Source organism: Acomys russatus, chromosome 10 (assembly GCF_903995435.1).
Source record: "Acomys russatus chromosome 10, mAcoRus1.1, whole genome shotgun sequence".
NCBI classification, from domain to species: Eukaryota; Metazoa; Chordata; class Mammalia; order Rodentia; family Muridae; genus Acomys; species Acomys russatus.
Window position 1 is genome coordinate 38465240 of NC_067146.1, and position 14889 is coordinate 38480128.

At 36.6% G+C, this 14889-nt stretch overlaps 1 pseudogene; it reads right to left on the reverse strand.

Moving 5' to 3' along the window:
- The window catches only part of LOC127194135 (jupiter microtubule associated homolog 2-like), a 134728-nt pseudogene that overhangs the window by 3246 nt on the left and 116593 nt on the right, over positions 1–14889 (reverse strand).

Here is a 14889-nt window from a genome sequence, read left to right on the forward strand (position 1 = left end):
GTTCAGAAATTCACTTCTGTGCCAATGAGTTCTAGCCTCTTCCCTACTTTCTTTTCCAGCAGATTCAAGGTGCCTTGTCTTAGATCTATTTGAGTTGAATTTTGTACAAGGATTTACATATCTCTGCGTATATGTATATCTATCTATCTATCTATCTATCTATCTATCTATCTATCTATCTATCTTGACTAATACCATTTGTTGAAGCTGCTGTCTTTTCTTTAGTGTGTAATTTTGGCTTCTTTGTAAAACTCAGGTGTCTTTAGATCAGTGGAGTTATGTCTTTGTCTTCAGTTCTGTACCACTGATCAATGTGTCCATTTTTTATGACAACTCCATGTTCTTTGTATTACTATAGCTCTGTAAAACAACTTGAAAGCTGGCATGGTGATATCTAGATTTTTTTTATTATTTTGGGTTGTTTTGTCTCTTCAAGCATGTGTGTGTGTGTGTGTGTGTGTGTGTGTGTGTGTGTGTGTGTGTGTGTGCTAATGTGCAGCTTGAGGTTACCTTTTAAGTTCCACGAAGAAGTGTGTTTGAATTTTGGTGAGGATTCCATTGAATCTATAGATCACTTTTGGTGAGATGGCCACTTTCACACTGTTAATTTTATTACTTCCTGAGAATGGCAGATATTTCCATCTTCTGATGTGATTTTTAAATTTCTTTATTGAGCATTTAAAGTTTCTATTACATGAATCTTTCTCTTAATTGGTTGAAGCTATTCCAAGATTTTTTTCTTGAGGCTATCCACAAAAGTACTATTTCCCTGAGTTCCTTTTAAGCATGTTTGGTGTTCCTGTATAGGAAGGCTACTATTTTTGTGTGTTAATTCTGTATCCTGATGTTTTTTTCTGAAAGTGTTTATACTGTAGAAGTTTATTTGTGATGTTTTAAGAGGTTTTAAATGCCATTATACTATCTACAACAGGAATGCTTTGACTTTTTATTCCCTTGATACAAATAACGTTTTATTCCTTCGATCTTCTTCAGCATTTATTGCTTTAGCTCAGACTTCAAGAACTATACTGAATAGGTATGGAAAAAATGGACATCCTTGTCTACTTCCTGATTTTAGTGGAAGTGTGTTGAGTTTTTCTATATTCAGTGTGATGTTGGCTATAGAATTTCTACAAACTTCATTTATTAAGTTGAGATATGTCCCTTGTGACCTATTCTCTCCACCACTTTTTTCATGAAGATACATTGCATTTTGTCAGGGTTTTTTTTCTGTATCTGATGAGATGATCATGTGTTTTTTACTTTGTAGCTTATTCATGTGGAAGATTACATTTATTGATTTACACATGTTGAAGTACTTCATCTCTGGAATGAAGCCAACATGATCATGGAAGAAAATGTTTTTGACAAGTTGTTGAATTTTATTTGCAAATACTTTATTGCAATTTTTATAACTGTGTTCATAAGGGATGTTGGTCTATAATTTTCATTATTTTTTTTTTTTAGTCTTTGTGTACTTTTGACATCAGAGTAATAGTGGCTTTGTGAAAGTATTTTGTTCCTCCAATTTCTAATTTGTTGAATACTTTGAGGAGTATTGGTGTTGGTTTTTTTTTTTCAGTAGAAACCATTGAAGTTTATTGGCAGTCATAATTCTTACACTGTATGCAGCAAACACTCTTACTAGTATATCCACAACCTGATCAAGAAAGGAAAGATTCACCACACAGTCGCCAGAGGAGAAGGAAAATTAATAGGCTTGTTTGTGAGGGTTGAGAAAAATAAAAATAAAACCTAATTGATTAATGTCCCATGGATAAGAGCTAAACTAGAGATTTGTACAAATAGCAGCAGCAGTTGTGGAGAAGTACAAGGCAAATAGCTTACATATCAGTAAAACCTGAAGATCTTTTTCAGTGTTTGTATTTCTTTTTCTATAAACCTCTTGTTCAAATGCTGTTCTCTTGAATTGAGGTTTTCTACATAAACTGCTCTGTAGAAGTTCGTGTATTATGCATTAGTACAATGACATTATTTCATATGTCTTATTCTTTCATTTCAAGCAGTTGTTTATCTACCACTTATTTTCTTATTTATTTAATTTTGAAGATAGGGTCCTACCAGTTTGCCCAGGCTGCCTTCAAACTTCTGGGTTCAGGCACTCCTTCTTGCTCAGCTCTGGAGTAGCTTTGGGCTACCGAGTGAACTACTGTGCACAACCTGTTTACTTCTTTTTAAAATGTATTTTTTGCACACCTTGTTCAGGAAGGCAATCCTTTGTTTCAGATTAAAAACAGTTAAAATGTAGTTTGAGTTTTTCATTAAAACCAGGTAAAAATTTATTTCTATGAATGTAATGACAGAAGAATTTAATTAAAAATATGTCTAAAGCACACGGCTCATTGTACATATTTTTTAAAATTTTATTTTATTAATTTATTCATATTATATTTCAATGGTTATCCTCTCCCTTGTATCCTCCCATTCCTCCCTCCCTCCCATTTTCCCCTTACTCCCCTCCTCTATGACTGTGACTGAGGGGGACTTCCTCCCCCTGTATATGCTCATAGGGTATCAAGTCTCTTCTTGGTAGCCTGCTATCCTTTCTCTGAGTGCCACCAGGTCTCCCCATTCAGGGGACGTGGTCAAATATGAGGCACCAGAGTATGTGTGAAAGTCATACCCCATTCTCCACTCAACTGTGGAGAATGTCCTGTCCATTGGCTAGATCTGGGTAGGAGTTAAAATAGGATTTATTCACAACTGACTCAAAATGCCTTTTTAAGGTCTTTTTGAAATTTTACTTTTTTCAACAATCAACATTTAACAATTCTGTAGTATTATTGCTATGGTTGAATAATTATACTTTGGAGTGCCTTGTTCTGAATATCAAAAACTATTTTTAATTGTAATCTTACTCAGTTTTACTTGTAGTAGTATTTATAGAATTTTATTTTTCATGTAGATAAAAAGAATACATGTACTATCAATTAATTTACATAAGAACACTGTTATATTCAGTGTGAAATGGAAGTATCCATGTGAATTCATGATTTTATATTAAATAATGTTTCTGAGGAGATATAGAAAAGTTGTCCTTTTCAACAAGCCTTACTATTAGCACTCTGGTCTCTGTAAGGTTCATCACAAGTAATCCCTAGTGGTGTGGCAGAGCGCAAGTGCACAAGGCATCACAAGTTATCCCTCGTGGTGTGGCAGAGCGCAAGTGCACAAGGCATCACAAGTTATCCCTAGTGGTGTGGCAGAGCGCAAGACGCTGTTCTAGAGAGCAGAGAAGCTTTCAGACATACACAAGTCCTCCTCTGAACAGTCCAGCAACCAGCCTCTAGAACTTTCTTGTCCAAATAGAGAGAACGCACAATAGAGCTAAAACATTAACTGTACCAGTAGAAGCGATCATTATACTATTTAACATAAGCACTGGCAATTAAAATGGAAGAATTCAGCATTTATTGTTTTATTCCAAGTTAGGAAGGCTTTTTTAGCATTAACATATTGTCTCCAGAATATTTTTCCCTGAAGAATGCAACTAATCAATATGGAATAAATAATACAATTAGAAAAATCACTTTATTTTGTAATCTATAATGAAATAATGGATTCAGGGAAAGATTATCAGGGCAAGCTAAGCCATTAAGTGAGCGGCTATTGAAGAATTGAATATTTCCTAGGGGTAAAATACTAGGTTGCAGGTTATCTTATGATTGCAAAAGAAAAAAGAAATCATCTCAACCACGGAGGAACTGGTATCATCCCATTTGCTCCCAACATCTTAACACAAGTCATGGACAACTGGGTCATTTGTGCCCGGAGAGACATGTAGACAACATAGATATACAATTTGATCAAATTTTATGAAGCAAATACAAAGGTAATAAACAACATTAAATATTATTACTTCATACATAGTAAAGAATAAACATAAATGGAATGTTCTCACAGGTAATAGAATGAAAACAAAACCTCCAGCTCTCGGAATCTCTTGTATCCATTCTAAAACGTGTTTTGCTGAAGTGTTAAGCATTGTGAAATAAATTATGCCATACTTTTGCAGTGTATCCTGACATTAAATTTTGGCTCAGAAATTTGTGATGAAAAAAAAAAATAGTAGAACTAATGATACTTTTCTTCCTTCTTGCAGCTTGTTTTTATATTTATATGGTATATATTGCTTTAATTTATAATGTTTATTAAAATTTTGTATGATTTTTCTACATGTGTGTCTTTGTATGAAAGGGATAAAGAGAAAGAATATAAACATAAATAAGTAAAAATATCAAGTATTTTTAAGTTAACTTCTTTTTTTGTGGTTTGGTGGGATAGGCTTTCAGGTTTTGGCATTCACTAGATGCCTATTTTAAAACACTCCTATATGAGGTGAAAATTCAGGTATTATTTTTACTAAATGTAGACAGTACACCAGTTTTGAGTAAACACCAAAATATTTTACATTTGTGAAAGTTACACTTTTGTAATACTCAGGTATTTTAAAGTTAAAAATTTCTTTTTCATTAGTAATTTCCAAAAATAAATTGCATTAAATCACCTCTGTTAGAACAAGGTCACCAGATTAATCAGGTTGAAGTGGGAGGCCAAGTGGAACTGCAACATGCGAATTGTGGAGAGGCTTTGTAATCATGAGGTAAACACTAAATCCTATGGAACTTCTTATAAACACCAAGACTTGTAATTTTGATTTTCTTTTTCTGCCAAGATTCTCATCGAGATGCAAATCATGGCACTTAGTACTTCCTAATGATGTTATTAATGATGCATGTGGCTGCATTTTAGGATTTTCCAAGTAGGTATTAATCAGTCTTCATCCCACAAAACTCAAAGCAGAAAGAGAAGAGATCATACATACAAAGATTACCTCAGGTTCACAGTGTCTAAGGCAAAGAGCCTTTCCGTTTGTGAAAGGCAGCAAGAAATAATGTTGGCTCTTGAAATATTAGCTAGAGCAAAGTATCGAGAGTTCACACTGCTCACGAAGTGAGGAGGGAGAAAGGGGCCTTTTCACAAAGCACTCTTGGCCTCCAAATACTCCTATGAGGAAGAAGTCAAACAAAGATCATAAACCCAAAGATTTCCCTGAGTGTGAAAATTCCTTTAGCTGCTTACTTACTTACTTAAAATGTTCATTTAAATGTATTCAACTATAGAATATTATTTATATTTAAGTGAAAATTTTGAAATATTCGATTTATTTGCTGCTAGGAAATCTTCTGTTCCATAAAGAGCTGCTGTGTAGCCTTGTGAGTCCATCTTAGAATATTAATCTTTTTTTTTTTTAGCAGATTTCTCTAGTTTCTGATTGTTCCACTCTTTTTGCTCCAAACCACATGGCCAACGTTTATTCAATGCCTGCTGTGTTCCAGGTAACAAACGCTCTGAAACCGTTGAGTGTATTAGCTTATCTCTCCGTAGAATTGACTCTTCCAATCAAATTGATTTTCTGGTTTTATTTTTACTGTAATGGGAGCTTACACAAGCAACTGTGAAGTCTCTAGAACTCCTCTTGTTTTATACTTAACAATTCTGTTCTTGGTGCAAACCATAGAAGGTTTGTGATGTTTAAAGCCACCTAAATTGCCCAATATGAGCAAAAATTCTACAATCTACCCAGTAATGCATCAACTTTCAACCTACTATTTAAATAAAGTCTTTGATGGTAGTGTCTGTGCTAATATTTCTATTAACTTTATAGCATTTTCTCTTTACTAACTATTTAACAAGTTTCACTGATAAAAATTTGAGATATAAATTGGGAAACCAAGTGCTGGGATTTGGAGCAGTTCTGTCTCCCCATTACTTTGTAATAGGACTGTTTTATTTACCTGTTTATTTTCAGTCTTCAGGTCACACAGATTGGAGAGGGAAGGCTGAAACCAAGGTAAACCCGATGTAGATGAAATCATGATCAGTGACTGAGGATCTCTGTAACAAGAAGTGAACCACTAATGGCAACGAGTTTTTAACTGAATGGATTTTACAGCATACGACAAAAATCTTGCTACTTAAAAGAACTGACTTGCTTTTGCCTACTGCAGGCTTGCACACGGCTCTTTATTCTGGTCCAGTGGCTGTCTATGCCCAGCCAGCAGAAAAGTGGTTTTCTTGCTAACTGAAACTTTTAAAAGTAACCTAAGCAGACAGTGAATGAGTCATTGGTTTGATTGAACACTTTTTTTATGTGACTAAAAATGTTTTATAGTATTGGCTTAAAAATAGTAAAAAAAAAATGAGTTAAAGTTGTAGAATACAGCAGAGAGACTATGCCCAAAATAGTAAATTTGTAATATAAATGAATAGTTTTATCTGCTTAGAGTCATTAAAATGCACCATATATTTTCATGTCTATTTAAATACTTAAAATCAACCACTTTTATGTCTCTGATATACAGAGACCTCATTATAAAGCCCTAAAAGTTTAATACGATTTTTATGGCTAATTGTGTACTGAAGGAAGACTCTAGAATGAGATTTGGATAGTCGTGCCAGGTTTGAGTAAGCTTTTCCTTGATTTTAGTGCATTTCTTACAGTGATGAATTTTAAAAGAATATTCAGAATATAGAGACGTCAAGTAAGGATTTGGAAGAAAGAGTTCAGGTTTTTACACAGAGAAGGAGATGAGAAACTTAGTAATTTTTGAGCGATGCTCTAGGCAGTGGAGTTTATGCTGTGAACACATTTATAAAGGTTAGGCTTGCATTCTGATGGAGAGCGACAGGTGACCGACTGGAAACCATACCAGATTCTACATCAAACTCTGTCAATCCGCTGCAGATATTAAATCAAGAAAGATGATACAGAGTTTGGTGGAATGGTCAAAAGCGAAAATTTAAAAAATTTTTTTATTAATTTATTCTTGTTACATCTCAATGGTTATCCCATCCCTTGTATCCTTCCATTCTTCGCTCCCTCCCATTTCCCCATTATTCCCCTCCCCTATGACTGTTCCTGAGGGGGATTTCCTCCCCCTGTATATGCTCATAGGGTATCAAATCTCTTCTTGATAACCTGCTGTCCTTCCTCTGAGTGCCACCAGGTCTCCCCCTCCAGGGGATATGGTCAAATGTGAGGCACCAGAGTACGTGAGAAAGTCATATCCCACTCTCCACTCAACTGTGGAGAATGTTCTGATCATTGGCTAGATCTGGGTAGGGGTTTAAAGTTTACCGCCTGTATTGTCCTTGGCTGGTGCCAAAGCGAAATTTTAAATGGTGTGCTTACGAATGCCTGTGAAAATTGCCATGAAAGACCTGAAACAGGTGACTGGTTCCTTCAGCTACCGGAAGATCAGAAGATCGTCTTGGCTAGAGGAATGCAAATAGAAATGCAGTGAGATGCGAGTTGCTGTTGCATCTTCCAGGAGTAGCGTACTGCGTGGAAACATCGAAAACTATCTACAAAAGATGGATGGAAAAAGACTGTACAGTAGTGATGATGCCAGACTGGCATAAAAAATGTAGAATTTGAGATGTGTTTTCAAAGACAGAACTAGAAAGATTTGCTTATGAATCACATCTGTGTGCCACGAGAGTTAAACATGAGTAAGACATTTGATTTTAGAGACCTCATGGCTGAAGCTGCCACTTCCCGAGATGGGAAGAGGCGCTGACTGGCCTCTGGGAATTTGCCTGTGGAGGATTAGGGATGGAAAGTAAAGATGTTCCAGGCAAAGGAATAGTTATCCAAAATGGAGCCGAGCATTGGAATAATGATTTGGGAGAAACCGATACTGGTGCGGTATGCTCATGCGCAGGATGGGTTTTCCCCTCTAGCTTTGTATTCTCAGAGAATACGTGTTTGTTCTATAATGCGAAAAATAATAATTTCTTTTATTTTTAATGCCTTATACTAATGTATTTATGTATTTATTTATTTATTTATTATTAATTTATTCTTGTTACATCTCAATGGTTATCCCATCCCTTGTATCCTCCCATTCCCCCCCCCCCCCATTTTCCCATTTATTCCCCTCCCCTATGACTGTTCCTGAGAGGGATTACCTCCCCCTGTATATTCTCATAGGGTATCAAGTCTCTTCTTGGCTACTTGCTGTCCTTCCTCTGAGTGCCACCAGGTCTCCCCCTCCAGGGGACATGGTCAAATGTGAGGCACCAGAGTACGTTAGAAAGTCGTATCACACTCTCCACTCAACTGTGGAGAATATTCTGACCATTGGCTAGATCTGGGAAGGGGTTTAAAGTTTACCTCCTGTATTGTCCTTGGCTGGTGCCTTAGTTTGAGCGGGACCCCTGGGCCCAAATCTGCCTATCATATTGTTCTACTTGTAGATTTCTAGGACCATCTGTATCCTTTTATTTTGCTATTCTCCCATGCGTCTCTCATTTAGAGTCCCAGAGAATTCTCAACAGAGGAGTATCAAATGGCTGAGAAACACTTAAAGAAATGCTCAACCTCCTTAGTCATCAGGGAAATGCAAATCAAAACAACTCTGAGATTCCATCTTACACCCATCAGAATGGCTAAGATCAAAAACTCAAGCGATACCACATGCTGGCGAGGATGTGGGGAGAGAGGAACACTCCTTCATTGCTGGTGGGAATGCAAACTAGTACAGCCACTTTGGAAATCTATCTGGTGCTATCTCAGAAAAATGGGAATAGGGCTTCCTCAAGACCCAGCTATTCCACTCCTTGGAATATACCCAGAAGATGCTCCAGCACACAACAAGAAAATTTGCTCAACCATGTTCATAGCAGCCTTATTCATAATAGCCAGAACATGGAAACAGCCTAAGTGTCCCTCAGTAGAAGAGTGGATAAAGAAACTGTGGTACATATACACTATGGAATACTACTCAGCTATTAAAAACAAGGAATTCCCAAAATTTGTGGATAAATGGATTGAGCTAAAAATGATCATAATGAGTGAGTTAACCCAGAAGCAGAAAGAATCAAATGGTATATACTCACTTATATCTGCATACTAGCCCAAGGGGCATGTCCCACGAAAGCCTTCACTTACTAATGTATTTATTAAACCATCAATGAAGTCATTGGAAAAAAGACACTTCATAAATGTTGAGAAAAATTAATCAAGACATCGTTTTAATAGGGTTTGACTTGGGCAATATTGAGATAGGTCATAATCTAGCACTCCCATCAGATCTTCCTTACTCTTATTTGAACCAATCTCCTTTTTTTGTTTGGCTTTTTGGTTTTGCTTATTTTCTTTTGATACAGGGTTCTTCCGTGTAGCATTCCTGGCTGTTCTGGAACTCACTCTGTAGACCAGGCTGTCCTTGAACTCACAGAGATCCACCTGTCTCTGCCTCCTTGAGTGCTGGGACTAAAGGTGTGCACCACAGCTCCGAGCTTGTTCTGGATTCTTAAAACTCACTTTTTGGAGTGTTTTGAAATGAACCTAGTGCTTTGAGCATGCTAGTTAAGACATATTATTGGTGACAAGTCACTAACTAATTTCTATGGAATGGGAGACATTTTAAGGGCTGACATCAGAAACTGAGGGAACAAACCATTGATTACTGCCATTCTCAAGAGTATTAGAGCCTAGTGAGTATATCATATGTCATTATAAAGAGGACACATTTTTTAAAAGCTGAGATGGAACACAGAAATTCAATATTACTAGCATATCTTGTTTCGAGGTAGTCAAGGGTACTCTTATATACCTGAAAGTACAGTTATACCAAGTTGACAGTGTCATGGAGCCTGTGGTGGTTTTCAGTGAAGACTACGTTTTACATTGAAGAGAAGCCATGGTTACTAATATCTTCAGTGGATGTGGATCTGCAGTCAAGATCAGATGCTTCATGGAGACTTTCAGAGATCATGTTTGAGATTAGTATGAAGTAATGCTCTGGCCGTGAGGAAGTCATTATTAGCTCTCATTTGGACACTGGGAGTTTCAGAAACTACTGCAAGTCTAATAAATCTATAAATAGATGAATTAATAGGAAAGTCATCCTATCAGAACACCATAATCTTTGGCAATTCTGGGGAGAGATTGTACTCTCATCTAGCAAAGGTTGTCAGATATTCTAATTGCCAGTGAATTTCATGTTTTCAAAGGCCATTGGCTAAAAGTATTCAAAGACAAGACTGTAAAGGTATACTATGTTCATCCTTAATTCTGATTGGTCATCTTTAGACTGTGAAGCTTATCTCATAGTTTTCTAATGAGTTAGCTCCTATTAATTTAGAGTAAAATTGTCTTTCCTTTGTAATTGTCTGGATTGAACAGATAATGAACACACCATATCACGCCTATGGGAGATAAAATAGTGATACAGGAATATAACATGTAGAAACATGTAGTATAAATACATGAATACTGTAGCTTGGATATAGTTTTTCTTATAGGTAAGGAAAAAAAACAAACAAACAGAAGGAGCCTAGAGAGTCCTAAATAGTAGCATCTACATAATTGAGATTACATAGCACTTTGGGGAAAATGTCATTTCTGTTGAGAAGGAATGAAGAATGCCACCATAATTTTAACTAATTTCATGGTGTGTTAAGTGTTACTTTAATCATTCTGTCACAGCTATGTAGTGGAACAAATGGCTTGTTAGTTGACAGAATTAGACCATGATTAGAGAATATTTAGGGAGCTTAATTTGAAGACCATAAATGAAATGTACAGAAGCTAACTGACCAAAATTTAAAAATAAATTGGCCTTGTTTTAGAAATAATTACACAATCAAATGTTTTCTTTAACATATATAAATGGTTCAAACCTAGGCAGACAGACAGAAAGGCAGACAGATATCTGCATGTTTCTCTGGAGAAGACTCACTAGTACACCCTAGAAGGAGGGAAAAGCTGATCATTATGAAAGCTCAGAACTCTTTGTTCTTACCCAGTTTTATCACTATCAAGCCATGTGTGACTGGATGATTCTGTCTAATAGTTTACGCTCCTGTTTTCTTACACACGGAGAACATATGCCTGTATACTCAATGAATTATTGTAGGCTGTTACATAATTGAAGGAGGAATAGAAAGATTGTAAAGATTAATCTGGAAAAACTGAACACACACATTCCATCCCTGAAGGTTCCTAAAGAGAAAAAAAAAGTAATAAATTCTGTAAGTGAATTTCAAAAAAACTCTCAAGGAAGACATGGTTTTAATTAAGATGTTTTATTTAAAAGAAAGGCATTGTCTCAATAGTGCATTTTAAATCACAGTCACTACCCAGATATTAGTAGATCAATCCCAGAGTCTTGTCAGCATCCCATAGGATGATAACCTGCTGCTTTGTATATGGGGTACTTGTGGCATATGCTTCTGGTTGGCTTATATTAAAGGATGTGGGGATATGTAACTTTATGAGGCACGAATTCCTCCAAAACATCACACCAAAAATGAAACTATTCAAATATAAAAACAGTTTTATTTTTCATGACAAACACTTTCTTTGTGTGCCCAACATTATTTCAGGTAACATGTTGAGGTGACATGTTGAGATTTGACCAAGGCAGACACTTACATATTAAAAAGGACCCCTGAGTAGCCTAAGCTATCTTAGTTTTCCCTAACCTTTTATTTTCTCGTTACCTCCTCTCTTCTTAAATTTGTTTATGGGTTAGTTCTGTGTGAGATCCAATTTCAACCTTCCCGACCCACCACCTCATCCAAGGCTTACCACAATTAGTTCACATTTCCTTTTAGATCTAATTGTTTCCTTTCTACAGCCATATGGAAACTTCCCTACTACTTGATACAACTTCTTGACTTGCTTTCAACTGATAAGTTGATCAATACCAATCCATATGCACTTCTTTTTGAACTTGATGTTTCTGTTTTAAGACACTGGTCTGAAGTTATATGTCTGATTACAGAACTTCAGTGCCATGATGTGATGGCTATTCTTGATTGACAACTTGATTACACCTGGAATTAACTAAAACCCAAGAGCCTAAGTTTACCCATGAGGGACATCTTTCTTAATTAAATCATTTGAAGTGTGAAGACCCACTTTTAATACTGCTCATTGAGGTGAGAAGACCCACCTTTAATCTAGATATTTTGAGGTGGAAAGATTCACCTTTATTCAGGGCCATACCTTCTGCTGGCAACCTATATAAAGACACGGAGGAAGGAAGCTTGCTCTCTCTTTGCCTGCTTCCTCTCACTAACAAGCCCATTCCATCACTGACATTAAAACATATTTCTTTGCGATTCTGGCATATACTGGAGGTCAGGTGAGACATCCAGCCTCATGAACTGAACAACTACTGGATTATTGGAGCATCCTTTGGTAGACATCCATTGTTAGACTAGCTGGAACACAGCCTATAAGCCATATATATAGAGGTCATATATACACATATATGTATATATGTGTACTTATGAGGATCCATTAGAAATATGTATATATACTTATTAGTTTTGCTCCTCTAGAGAACTCTGACTAATACACATGGCATACTTTTTCTGGTTCTATCTTAACAGACATAACATCTTTTAGTTTTTGAACCTTCATGTTCTAAAAAAAAAAAAACTCCAGCAAACACTGTGTGTGTGTGTGTGTGTGTGTGTGTGTGTGTGTGTGTGTGTGTGTGTGCGCGCGCGCGTGTACATGCATATGTGTAAATATACACTCAAATACCATATTATGATAGTGGAGATCATAGGACAACTTACATGATATGGGAGCTAGGGACTCAGGTCATCAGGCTTGTCTCCCACATTATGAAAAGATAGAATGATGTCTATAAATTATACTCTGATCTAAGAAGTCACAGGGCATAATGGAGATGACATCATCTCCCTGATCCCCTGTGACTCTTTAGATGATTTTCATTACACATTCAATCTCAAAATAAAATCATTTGTGAGCATGTATTATTTCTACAATTAGGACAGAAGCAAAGGTGTCAGTGTCACATTATTTAAATTGTTCTAGATACTCATGAGTATTTGACAGATCAAACTGAGTGGGTAGACGGGGGTCTTGGTTTTTCTCAAAGCTTTGGAGACAGTAACGCTGGCACCATTAGCATAAATAGGTTTTGCTCTGATTTATTTTCTAAGGTCCTACTTTAAAAGAAGAGATGAAACATCCCTTCTCTTTTACATTTCCTTTTTATTGTGAGGAAAAAGACAATGATCCCTGGGTTTATTTTCCTTTTGATGTTGTGGGGAGCAAGTTCAAGGAACTCTTTTCATTTTGTCTAGCTGGTTTTAGAAAAATCCCTGAGTTGCCAGTGCTCCAAGATTATAGTAGAAAGGAGGAATTAGGGAAAGCCAGAAGTGAGTAACTTCATTCTGTATTACTGATTTGACAAGTCAGTGTCTGAGGTTTAATGAAGAGTCACCAGAAAAGCATCGGCGGCAACAAATGGTGAATAGAGAAGCATCTTGTTTGTTTTTACTCAGAAACATTACATTGAGATGCAATTAGGATCTAAACAGTTTTAGCTGGTCCTTCCTTACCCTCAACAGGTGGCCAGTGATGACTGTTGAGGGAGCTGAGGTTCACAGGGAGGATCTTACTGTGAATTTAGATACTCCAGAAGGCAGAGAACCTCTTTCCAGAGACTCTCCCCTTCCTCATCCTTTAGCACGTCTGCCACCTTGCCAGGAGCAGCCAAGGAATAGCATTTAGAGGCCAGATCAACACAGGCTGTCTGCTCACAACCACTCTGTCCCTGAGCCTTTGGTAGGTACCTTTATCTAGCCGTGAATACAGAAGGTGGTGTGTGTCTCTGTTTGTGTGTGTGTGTGTGTGTGTGTGTGTGTGTGTGTGTGTGTGTATGTAAATTATTTTAAAAGGACTACCTTTTGCTCACTATCTAAAATTAAGTAATCTAAAATACTTAAAAAAAAAGAAAGCAATCAAAATAGTAGCACCAGAGTTTCTTACAGCATTTTCACAGATACTTTGATTTGTTGTTCCTCCAGCTGCTCCTTCTCCCACTACCCTGCCTCCCTCCAAGCCTGTTAACCTCCTGCCCCAAGTTTGACTCCTTTCCTTTTGTGTTATATGTATTCTATTACCCTCCCAAACACTATCCTTTAAGACCAAGTTTCTCTTTTCCTGGTCACTTCCCTTGTTTCCTGGCTGTACCCATCCCCACATAACATCAATTCAATTCTTAATGAATGTTTCTGAGTGTGAAACCAGCTCTGCGAGAAAAACATTTTTTAAAAATATAGCCTTATACATATGATAGGCATGCACCTGGAATTAACAAAACTCCCATATTTCCCTGAGAATCTAGAGTATCTTTGTGAAATGTGTGTGTGTGTATGTGTGTGTATAAATATGTGTACATGTCCTTACTCATCTTCATTAAAAAGAGGCACTGTTTTGAACCACAGCTGAACCTTGTCTCTTTTTAAATCATATTTTATTTATTTATTTTTGATTCAGGGTTTCACTATGCAGTTTTAGCTGTCCTGGAATTCACTGTGGAAAACTGGCTAGCCTTGAATTCTTAGAGATCTGCTTGCCTCTGCCTCTCTGACTGTTGGGGTTATAGGCATGTGCCACCCCATCCGGTGAACCCTATCTTCTTATAGTTCATTTTATTAAGCACCAACAATGCAGATAGTCAGATCAGGTCTTTTTCTTTCTTTAGAAACTGGCTCTTTGTTAAGATCACTTCAGGGACTTTAAGTTTAGTGTGATGAGGTAATTTTCATTTTAGAAGTTGGATTATAATAATACTGTATACTACTGAAAAAATCCTTAAAATTTAGGCTCATTAATTCTGGAACAAAAGACTATAATCAATGAATATTTTCAAACTTGTGATTTTTCTCAAGTATTTCTCAAATACTATGAAGAACAATTATGGTGTTCATGGCAATAACAAATTATTTCTCCTTTCTCTTTTTCTTATGTAAAATAACTACTTTAGATCAAGACATTAGTGGCTCCCCCCCGCCTCCCTTGACTAAATG